This window comes from Polyodon spathula, chromosome 2, assembly GCF_017654505.1.
Source record: "Polyodon spathula isolate WHYD16114869_AA chromosome 2, ASM1765450v1, whole genome shotgun sequence".
Lineage (NCBI taxonomy): Eukaryota > Metazoa > Chordata > Actinopteri > Acipenseriformes > Polyodontidae > Polyodon > Polyodon spathula.
In genome coordinates this window covers 11,439,065-11,450,537 of record NC_054535.1, presented here as the reverse complement: position 1 = coordinate 11,450,537, position 11,473 = coordinate 11,439,065, and positions in this window count along the sequence as shown.

The following is an 11,473-nucleotide window of genomic DNA, read 5'->3' as shown; positions in this document are numbered from 1 at the left end:
TTTTGATTTGATTTACAAAACATGCCTACCACTTTGAAGATGCAAAATATTTTTTATTGTGAAACAAACAAGAAATAAAACAAAAAAACAGAAAACTTGAGCGTGCATAAGTATTCCCCCCCCCAAAGTCAATACTTTGTAGAGCCACCTTTTGCAGCAATTACAGTTGCAAGTCTCTTGGGGTATGTATCTATAAGCTTGGCACATCTAGCCACTGGGATTTTTGTACATTCTTCAAGGCAAAACTGCTCCAGCTCCTTCAAGTTGGATCGGTTTCGCTGGTGTACAGCAATCCTTAAGTCATACCACAGATTCTCAATTGGATTGAGGTCTGGGCTTTCACTAGACCATTCCAATACATTTAAATGTTTCCCCTTAAACCACTCAAGTGTTGCTTTAGCAGTATGCTTAGGGTCATTGTCCTGCTGGAAGGTGAACCTCCGTCCCAGTCTCAAATCTCTGGAAGACTGAAACAGGTTTCCCTCAAGAATTTCTCTGTATTTAGCACCATCCATCATTCCTTCAATTCTGACCAGTTTCCCAGTCCCTGCCTATGAAAAACATCCCCACAGCATGATGCTGCCACCACCATGATTCACTGTGGGGATGGTGTTCTTGGGGTGATGAGAGGTGTTGGGTTTGTGCCAGACATAGTGTTTTCCTTGATGGCCAAAAAGCTCAATTTTAGTCTCATCTGACCAGAGTACCTTCTTCCATATGTTTGGGGAGTCTCCCACATGCCTTTTGGCGAACACCAAACATGTTTGCTTATTTTTTTCTTTAAGCAATGGCTTTTTTCTGGCCACTCTTCCGTAAAGCTCAGCTCTGTGGAGTGTACGGCTTAAAGTGGTCCTATGGACAGATACTCCAATCTCTGCTGTGGAGCTTTGCAGCTCCTTCAGGGTTATCTTTGGTCTCTTTGTTGCCTCTCTGATTAATGCCCTCCTTGCCTGGTCCGTGAGTTTTGGTGGGCGGCCCTCTCTTGCCAGGTTTGTTGTGGTGCCATATTCTTTCCATTTTTTAATAATGGCTTTAATGGTGCTCCGTGGGTTGTTCAAAGTTTCTGATATTTTTTTATAACCCAACCCTGATCTGTACTTCTCCATAACTTTGTCCCTGACTTGTTTGGAGAGCTCCTTGGTCTTCATGGTGCCGCTTGCTTAGTGGTGCCCCTTGCTTAGTGGTATTGCAGACTTTGGGGCCTTTCAGAACAGGTGTATATATACTGATATCATGTGACAGATCATGTGACACTTAGATTGCACACATGTGGACTTTATTTAACTAATTATGTGACTTCTGAAGGTAATTGGTTGCACCAGATCTTATTTAGAGGCTTAATAGCAAAGGGGGTGAATACATATGCACGCACCACTTTTCCGTTATTTTTTTTTTTAGAATTTTTTGAAACAAGTTATTTTTTTCATTTCACTTCACCAATTTGGACTATTTTGTGTATGTCCATTACATGAAACCCAAATAAAAATCCATTTTAATTCCAGGTTGTAAGGCAACAAAATTGGAAAAATGCCAAGGGGGGTCAATACTTTCGCAAGCCACTGTATATATATAAAAAAGAAATAATAATACTACAAAAGAAGAAAAAAGAAATCAAAAAAAAAAAAAAAACCTGGTGGTGTAAATTAAGAATATTTTATTATAATCAGACTTTTAGAGTTTTTGTTTGTTTTAAATAATCTAAAAAACATTTAAATTCTTCTAAGAAAACTGCATTTGGGAATAAAATTTGAAAACTTAGATTTGTATTTATGAAACTTGGCAAGCATTAAAAAGAGATTTACAATGAATTCAAAGCCCTTGTTAGAATTATTTTCATAAAAGCGAATGATCTCTTTAGCTGTTAAGGTAATGTGAAGACCTGTTCCATCGCAAATATGCAGAAATTGTAACATCATACATGCAACTGACTCGCTAGGTCATTGTGGTATGACTCGAACACCAATCATGAAGTCAGCATTTGTTTTACCCTGTTGCCATAGTAACCAAATGGCACTGATACAAGCATGAATTAGCTCTTTTTTTTCACTGTAAATTGCAAGAAGTTGAAAGCAACTTTTATTTTTTGCTTACGAGATCAGCTCTCGATTCGCCAATGCCCATCATTGCTATAATACACATTCCAAACACACACTCATTCTTCATTGTCCTAAAAATATTTAAGTTGGAAAACTATTTATAGACAAAACACTCCCAACCACTCCCATGCAAACCATTTAAAATGTTTGAAGCAGCCAAAAAATAAATGTACTTACATATATTCGCAGTGAATGCACTTAATAAAAAATCAAACAGACAGCGTCACCAAACCAGCGTGAACACAGTATTACATTTTAAGCAATTATTAAATAAAATGAAAGTCAGTCAATTATTTACCATTGCCTAGTTAGTATCCTCTCATCTCCACTCCACCTTACACAGGATAAAACTTCAGGGCTTGCAGTTATATAGTCTTGACACTCTGGAAAATTGCACATATTTGTCAGTATTTGGCCAGCTGTCTTAATCCTGACCATTTCTTAATCCTGTTGCACTCGACTACATTTCTGGCAGAGCAAAGCTCTGCCCTTTTTAAATTGGCAGGGATGGGGTTAACTTCCCCTAAATGTTCAGGTGGCTGGGGTTGATTAAAGGTTGATTGATCAATCAGCGCCCAGCTGATATAAAAGGAGGCCTTGTTTTGGAGAAGGGAGCTGAGGAAGCAGGTTGGTGTTTGTGTTTGTGGTTTTTTTGAATTTTTGATCCAGTGAAGGCATTGCCCAGCCTGGAAACTTTATTTTTGTGAGTTTTGTTTTTGCTTTACTATCTTTTATTTTGCCCTTGTGCACTTTATTTTTGTTTATTTTTAATAAAAATTTTTTTGAATGCACATTAAAATAAACTTCTGCCAGTCTGGGACTTTTCAACAGACTTTCAACAGATCCATGCCAACTGCCTTGCATGCTGTCAATCAAACGTGGCTTGCACAAGATTCGTTGTGTGAGAGGAAGAGCCGACCCAAATATTGCATCACAATTACTACTTTGATTTAATTGGCTAAAACCTGTGCATTTAAAAAAATAGCCTATTTGATCTAAAACTTAAACAGGGTGCACAGTTGATGCTTATTATTTATTTATTTATTTATTTATTTTTAAATGTTCTTAAACTTGGCATTCACATAGGCACAGATTTGGGTGGGCCTGTGTGCTACACCACTGTTGTGTACTACCATTCATTTATTATTATTCACAGTTGTCAAGTGACTTTGGATTATAAATAAACACCATTGCACCTGGAATATCGTTGTCTGTCTTTTATTAATCACCGCATCACTGCTGCACCAGCGCAATGCAAACCAATTTGCCACAAATGGTGTCAGAAAACGGGATAGATCACACTATACTGGCAGCGCTGTTGGGTGCCCTACACAACACATGGGAAATCAAGGACAGCGGAGAGATATATGTCCCTGATCGAGAGGATCAGGATAGCGAAGCAGCCGAGTGCAACAACCCACTACTTTGGTGGCCATGACGCGGTGGTTTCTCAAATATGATGAGGTATGCGTCCTGGCCATCCTCTGCTGTCATCTTCTGTGCTCTCACCTTTGGGGCTGACATGTAACTTCAGCTCCTACCTCCCCTCCTATCTATTTTAGGTGCCAAAATCCCGGGCAACCTGCCCAGTTATGACCACTGGCAATGGAGTGTGATGGGGGCTACATGGGGAAATGGTTGGGAGGGGCATTGTATTGTGGATGCAACTATAGGGAATGTGAAAACCCATGCATTAGTGGGCATAGGGTATGCACAGACCTTAATTCGAAATGCTCTCTTGGGCAGTGTGTCGTGGCAGCCACAAGGCAAGGTGGCTATCGCCTGTATCCATGGAGACACAACGTCACCTGTTAGTTGGGGTGGCGGAAAGGCTGGCATACCCAGTAATTTTAGGCCGAGACTGACGAAAATATACAGAAAATATAAAATTAATGGCAGCCCCTGTCACACATGTAAACGTGGCAGAAAAAGAGAAAGGGGAACCGATTGGTGAGGTTTTCTTTTTTAGAACTGATTTATTACCCCCAACTTTTCATCCTAGAAAAATTAAAAAGGAGAGACAGATAGAAATGTGGGAGACGCATCAATGAGACAAGGCTGAGGTCTGGTCGGAGAAAGCTCACATAGTGTCAAATGGCAAACACAGGGGGTCAGAACGCAGTGTGACCGAGCGGGTGAGGTTACTGTAGGCTTCTCCAGCCCCTCTCAATATACCAGACATGTGGGACTCAAGCGCAGACCTATTGTGGGACCATAAAAATGATAACACACTGGTGCACACTTGGGTCAGGTCCGGTTTATTGAAAGTAAGGATGCTGAAGGAGCTGGGCAGCTAGTATATCCACACTTCATTGTCAAAGGCAATGGGCACAGGACAGCCTGTAACACAGTTAATGATTCCCCAGTCATATCGGTTGCTTGCAAATGACATCCCCTTTTTGGAACACCTCAGGGTTGATAAAACTAGGGAATGCATTTTGGCCTGATTTTATTAGGTAGGAATTTACAAGGATGTGTCGAAATATGTAGCCACATGCCCAGACTGCCAGCGAGTAGCACCAGGTTGAGTGCGCCCCGCCCCTTTGGTCCCACTGCCATTTATTTCCACTCCTGAACGCATTGCGATGGACATGTTGGCCCATTGCTTCCTTCTGACTCTGAGTATATGCATATATTAGTGGTGGTAGATTATGCAATGTGATACCCGAAAGCAGTTCCACTGAGGGCTACAAGTGCATCTGCGATAGCCAAAGAATTTGTGCTGATTATTGTGATAGTAGGGATCCCCAAGGAGAAATTGACTGATCATGGAACTTCTTGTCTCAAAGTATACAAAATACTAAAAATGTAGTGGAGCATGTGCTCCTACTTAGAGATTGCTTGGATCGCTTGTCTCTTGGCACAGGACAATCTAAAAGCAGTTCAGCACCGGCAAGAGCAACAGTACAATAAAAAATACACAAATTTGAACTTTGACCGGGAGACACAGTGCTGTTGCTCCTTCCCACATCGGACTCAAAACTGTGTGCTAAATGGCGGGGGCCATATGAGGTGATTCGGGCTATAGGCAAGGTAAATTTGAAATTAAACAGCCCTATCGCTGTAATGAATGAGAAATTTACCAAGTGAATTTGTTGAAGCCCTGGCAGTCAAGAGAGGCCTTATTATTTACAGTTGTCAAGTGACTTTGGATTATAAATAAACACCATTGCACCTGGATTATCATTGTCTGTCTTTCATTGATCACCGCATCACTCCTGCACCTGCACACTGCAAACCACTTTGCCACAATATACCAATGGAAACTTTAGATATCCATCATCTAATTTTGAAATTTCATGGAATAAATATTTCTGGAAATGTGTAACTCGTACTTACGGTACAGTATAACTAGTACTGATGTTTTATAAGAGTTATGGATAGTTTCATAATGCAGGGGTTTTGTGCACTGTATACATATTCAAAATTGTAAATACAATGTAATAAGCACAAAGTTATACTGTACCTTTACTTTGAAGTGTACCCTTAATTTTACAATATGCATGTCATATTTCAATTGCTGTATAATGACAATATGCCCTTTACAGTAAATAACATTAAATATACAGAAGAGGTGAACAACAATGAGAATTCAGTGTTAATGATTCCCTGGTTAAAAACAGTAGCTTAGCAGGGATTCATTTTCCACTACCTTTTCTGCACAGCTGACCTTTATACTCTCCAAATAGGTCTATGGGACTGATTAAGCTATTTTAGTGCTTTGTTGCTCAATCCAAACCATCCGTTCAAAGGTACTAATGAGGAAATTAAACATTTAATGAGGGTTCAATGGAAAAGTAAGACAGTGGGGATGTAAATGATCTTCAATAGACTGTTAAAAAGGAAAACTACTATTTTTGGGGGCAAAACTGCCAGCTATGATACTTTTAGATACCAGTATCATGTTTTCTGAAGCAAATGAAAAATGAGATAACCATCTGACAGCAAACATTTTGTAGAAACGTCTAGAATTTTATTTCAAAATACATGACTAATAATTTCGCACTAATCATTTACTAATGTAATTGAATATACATTAGAAAAGAGTGTGGGACACAGTAAACACAGATCTCTATTTTGCATTGGGAAGGTTAGGTGGAACAGTTGAAGAAAAGCTGGATAAATTTGGGGATACCATCTACGCATATAGAAGCAGGTTTGGATTTAAATAAAGAGAGGAGAAAGTACAAACTAAACCTGTAAAGTCTAGACGGCAGCAGGAGATTGAGTGCTTAGTTACAGAAAGGAGGCAGCTGAGGAAGAAATGGAGGAGAGCAGAACAAAGTCAGAAGGAGGCCCTCAATCTATTACAAAGGATCATAAAAGATAAGCTTGCAACATTGCGCAGAGCTGAGCACCTACGGAAACACTGCAAAAGGAAGGAGCGTGCGAGAACTAACTTTTTGAAAGACCCATTCAAATTTGCAAAGAAGTTATTCACCAAGGAAAAAAAATGGGACACTAGAAGCAACTAAGTCTGAGCTGGAGAGATATCTCAAGGAAACACGCAAAGATTAAAAAAGGCAAGAGCCTATGTTGATTCTTTCAAACATCCCACCTATCAATCCACCGGAATATCAAATGGAGGACTGAGTACCTGTGGAAAGAAGTAGAGCAAGCTGTGAAAAGGCAAACATGTCATCATCTCCTGGGCCTAATGGAGTTCCATACAGTGTACAAGAGTGCCCCTGGTGTTCTATGAACCCCTTGGATATTGATGAAAGTAACATGGGAACAAAAGATAGTCTATGAGAATCGGTCAGTTTCGCCCTATTTTCATGTTAAATGTGGAAGGCAAGATCTTCTTCAGCATTGTTGCTCAGATATTGTCAGCTTACCTATTGAAGAACTGCTTCACTGACACTTCAGTCCAGAAATACGATATTCCAGATTTTCCAGGATGCTTAGAGCACATGGGTGTGATCTGGTAGCAAATTCAAACAGATAAAAAGGAGAGGAAGGAGCTCCATGTGACATTCCTGGATTTGGCTAATGCATATGGTTCAGTGCCACATGAACTTCTTTGGGCAGCATTTGATTTTTTCAGTGTATTGCAGACAATAACAAGCTTAAAGCCTACTTTGGAGATTTGCAATTTTGTTTTTCAACTTCAGAATTCACCACTACCTGACAATGTCTAGACATTGGAATAATGGCAGGATGCATGATTTCTCCACTGGGTTTTACTATGGCATTGGAAGTAATTATTAGGGCATCAAAATGGGTAATGGGAGGAGAATTCTTGGCTTCTGGAAAGCTACTGCCACCAACTAGAGCATATATGGATGACATGACAACAGTAGCCTGAACTAATAGATTATTGGGCAAATTAGTCAATAACATTGAAAGGGCACAAATGCAATTCAAGCTCACTAAATCAAGGAGCATCTCTATAATTAACCCTTTGCGGTCCTATGTCGGACCAGGTCCGACATTGTAATTTTACTTTTCCATCAAAAAGACGTAAAGCACATGTCTCTAGTCATTTTTTCTCCAGAAAAAGCAGAGAAAACCTTTCAATGGCCGAGTGAGACCAATAGGTGCCGAATAAAACCGGAAAAAAGGTTGTATCTCATAACCCCATGCATTACAGAGATAATACAGATATAATAAAGGAGGTAACTGCTTCTGCATCCAGCGCTCAAACACTATCTCAGACATTTGCAGAGCTTTTTGCTATAGATGCTATAGTAATAAAGTAATGACTTGGATCGCATTATTTAGGAGTTTGTTGATTAAATGAGTGATCAGGAGAGGATTTATCAGTATGCATTCTATAAAGAGGTATGTGAAAAATACAGTGAACAAAGGGTGGGGCTTGGCTGCAGAAACAGTACAGAATGTCCTTTTGTGATTCAATGCCTTTTAAACCTGTTTTACGCTGAAAAAAATATTTAAACAGCACATGTAAAATAAACAGCACGTGTAAAAATAAATTGGACCTGATGGGCCTGACAAGCGCTGAATAAATGGACTGCAAATGATTAAAGGTAAAGTAGTGGATAAGAAGTTCTACCATAACGATGAGGCAATACCGATAGTGTCTGAGAAGCCTGTGAAAAGTCTTGGGAGATGGTATGATAGGGACCTAAAGGACACAGATCGTGTGGGAGAAGTGAGACAACAAGCAGTGCAAGGGCTGAAGAGCACAGACAGCAGCACTTTACCGGGCAAACTTAAACTCTGCTGCTTTCAGTTTGATCTACTGCCAAGACTTCTGTGGCCACTCACTGTGAATGAGGTTTCCTTGACAACAGCAGAGAAGCTGGAAGCGTTAATCAGTTCGTACGTCAGGAAATGGTTAGGAGTTTCAGGTTGCCTCAGCAGAGTGGGACTGTATGGTAAACGGATACTGCAGCTGCCAGTCTCAGCTCTAACCGAGGAGTTTAAGTGTGACAAGGTCAGACTAGAAATGACATTGGTAGAGTTCCACAATGAATGTGTGAGGGAGACAGCACCTGTGTTGAAAACTGGAAGAAAGTGGGCGGCAAAGGAAGCTGTGGAAGATGCAAAGGCTGCCTTTCATATCAGTGATATCATGGGGAAAATACAGAATGGAAGAAGAGGCCTTGGTCTCAGTTCAGTTTCTGCATGGCACAAAGCAGCCCTAGCTCAATGGAGTAAGCTGGTAGTCAATGAGGTGCAAAAGCAGGAGGAGAGGATGAGGTGCGTAAAGTCCAAGCAGGGAGAATGGAGGAGATGGGACAGTGTGGAACAACGCAAGATCGGCTGGCGAAATCTGTGGCCAATGGAATAGAGCAGGATCAGTTTCCTCATCAGATCAACATATGATGTTCTCCCATCACCATATAAGCTTAATCTATTTAGTGGTCAAGAGTTGCAACACATAGTGAAGAACTTATCTGAAGCAGCAGAGAGGAGCAGCAACTGGCTCTGGTTGAGATGAAGAGCTTTGGACCTCAAGCATAGTAGAAAGAAAGCAACATCGATGGAAAGGAAGGTAAGTAAGCTGGGCTTGGCTGAGTGGCGGATGAAAGCGGGTGATGCTGGGGCACCAGAATCACTGTCAAGCCCTCTTAAGGTGTTGTGGGCTAGTTGACAAAACACCAAGGGTGAAAGGTGCCCACTTGAAGTACCCTACTCAGCTCAGTCCAGACAGTTGTCATGCTGATGCGCTACGGAGGTTGCGCTATGGTTTCCAGCATTGCAGCCGTTGTGCGTGTGTTGATGTGCCAGGGAGGAAAAATAGGTTGATCCCTGGAGCCAGCATTACACTTCAACCGTCAACAACAGGCAGAAGGATATCTACGGTCTAGGTCGGCCAGGGTGTCCTCGGCTCACCGCGCACCAGTGACCCCTGTAGTCTGGCCAGGCACCTGTGGGCTTGCCTGTTAGCTGCCCAGGAGCTGCGTTGTCCTCCTACGCTGTAGCTCCTGGGTGGCTGCACGGTGAATCTGCAGTGTGTAAAGAAGAGGTAGGCTGACAGCACACCCTTCGCAAGACAGTGTGTGTTCGTCTTCGCCGCTCCCGAGTCAGCACAAATAATAGTCAGCAAATAATAATAAAAGAAAAAGGTTGTATATCAGGCGGTGCACATTGGAGCTCTGTTGGTGCACTTAAATGATTTAAAAAAAAATCAGAAACCTTCATTTGTTTGGCTTTAACTCAGTACTCATAAACCCAAACTGAACCAATGGAAACTGTAAGCAGACAAGCAGACGGTGTCCAGGTGATAAAGCAGGTCCCCCGAAAGTCGTCAGAAACAGAATCGCTTTCTTCTCTCGGAGGATATCCAAGGCAATGGCAACAGTGAAATCCTCTTCAGCTATCCTATGCGTCCTCCCCAAGTCTTGTTTTAAAGCAAGTAGTCTTAGCTGGGATCTTTTTTCTGCAGGCTTAAAGTTGAATAAGCTCTACAAATCTACAACTTTAGAGTCAGAGTCCATTACTTTAAACACACGCTATTTGCACACAATGAAAATAAATGACTTGATAGTGAAAGCAAGTAAAGACTAGAAGGTTTTCACACAGGACCCATTCAGAGATTCTAAGGAAGCATCCTATTTTGAGTAATTTAAGGAAATTTCTCTGGGCTCAAAACAAATTTGAGACTTACAGAGTTCTCACCAGCTTGCATATTCTTTACAGTTACCCCATCCTTTCAGCGTCTCCCCACTCTCTACAGTCCCTCGAACTTAAATTAAAATGACCTCTCCCACAAGTAAGGTATAAAATAATTTTATTTGTGGACAAATAACACATGCAAAAACCAAATCATACATTGGACAAATAAATATGTTGATCAGTCTTTTGCGGCTCTCAATGGGGTTGCCACCTTGAGCTGTGGGTACACGCTTGGCAGTCTCCCTCTGTTCCAAATGCTTCCTGTGAAGTTCCTGTACTAACTGTAAAGTATATTCTCTCCTTGATAAATTCTTCTCTGTGCATTCTTGTAAAGTGCTCAGGAGTTGATGGCTGCTAGATCCAATACATTGTAAAACACCTGAACAGACCACCGTCGGGAGCCAGCTTTCACAGAATACTTCTGTGCCATCAGATCCAAAACCTCAACCTCCATATTTTGTTGCGTAATAAAACTCCACCTTCTCTGGTATTTATTTTCACTAGTCTCAATGCTAATCGACTGACTGAAGCAGCGTAGCTGGCACACAGGCACCAACCTTCAAAAGGCTGATTGAAAACAATAAACTGTCAGTCATTCACTCCGGAAGAAAGTAGAGACTAATCTGATTACAGCTAAACACATTGCAGACTGGTAAATAAAAATAATAAAGTAGAATACAGTTCTGTATAATCACAATACAATTGTTTTCTGTGTGGCCGTCAATGTGTCTGCTCCCGGGGCTTTTAGGCATAATGTAATATATCTCCTTTATTTATAAACACTCCCGCGTTTCATGCTTTGTGAGAATATTTAATACATACGGACAGAAAGGTACACGAACGAGCAACCCCATATGTGTTACACGACTGGAGAAAAATTCATTTTAAAATTACATTTTTAAACCAAAAAATGCCAAAATAACCACAGTGGGGCTTCTAGTGTTAAATGTTGAGAATACACTTCTAACGCTCTCTAAAACAATTGATTTTGTGGACTGTAAATAGTCCTGAACAAATCATTCTATAAAACAGTTTCCTCTTATATGTTATTATTTTTCTCAAGCTTATACTGGGTACAGTATTTACGGTGCTCTACTTGTTTTTTTTTTTATCATGTTAGTCGTTGTGCTTTAATGCTTGCCTGTGCTTTCCTATGTGTTCACCATATGCCCAGTAGTCGCCATGTAGAAGCAGAAACTAATTTGTAATTACATAGTTATTACCACATTATTACATAGTTATGTATGCCCCGTAGTCTAAAATACTATGGGAATTACTTTTCAGAAAACATT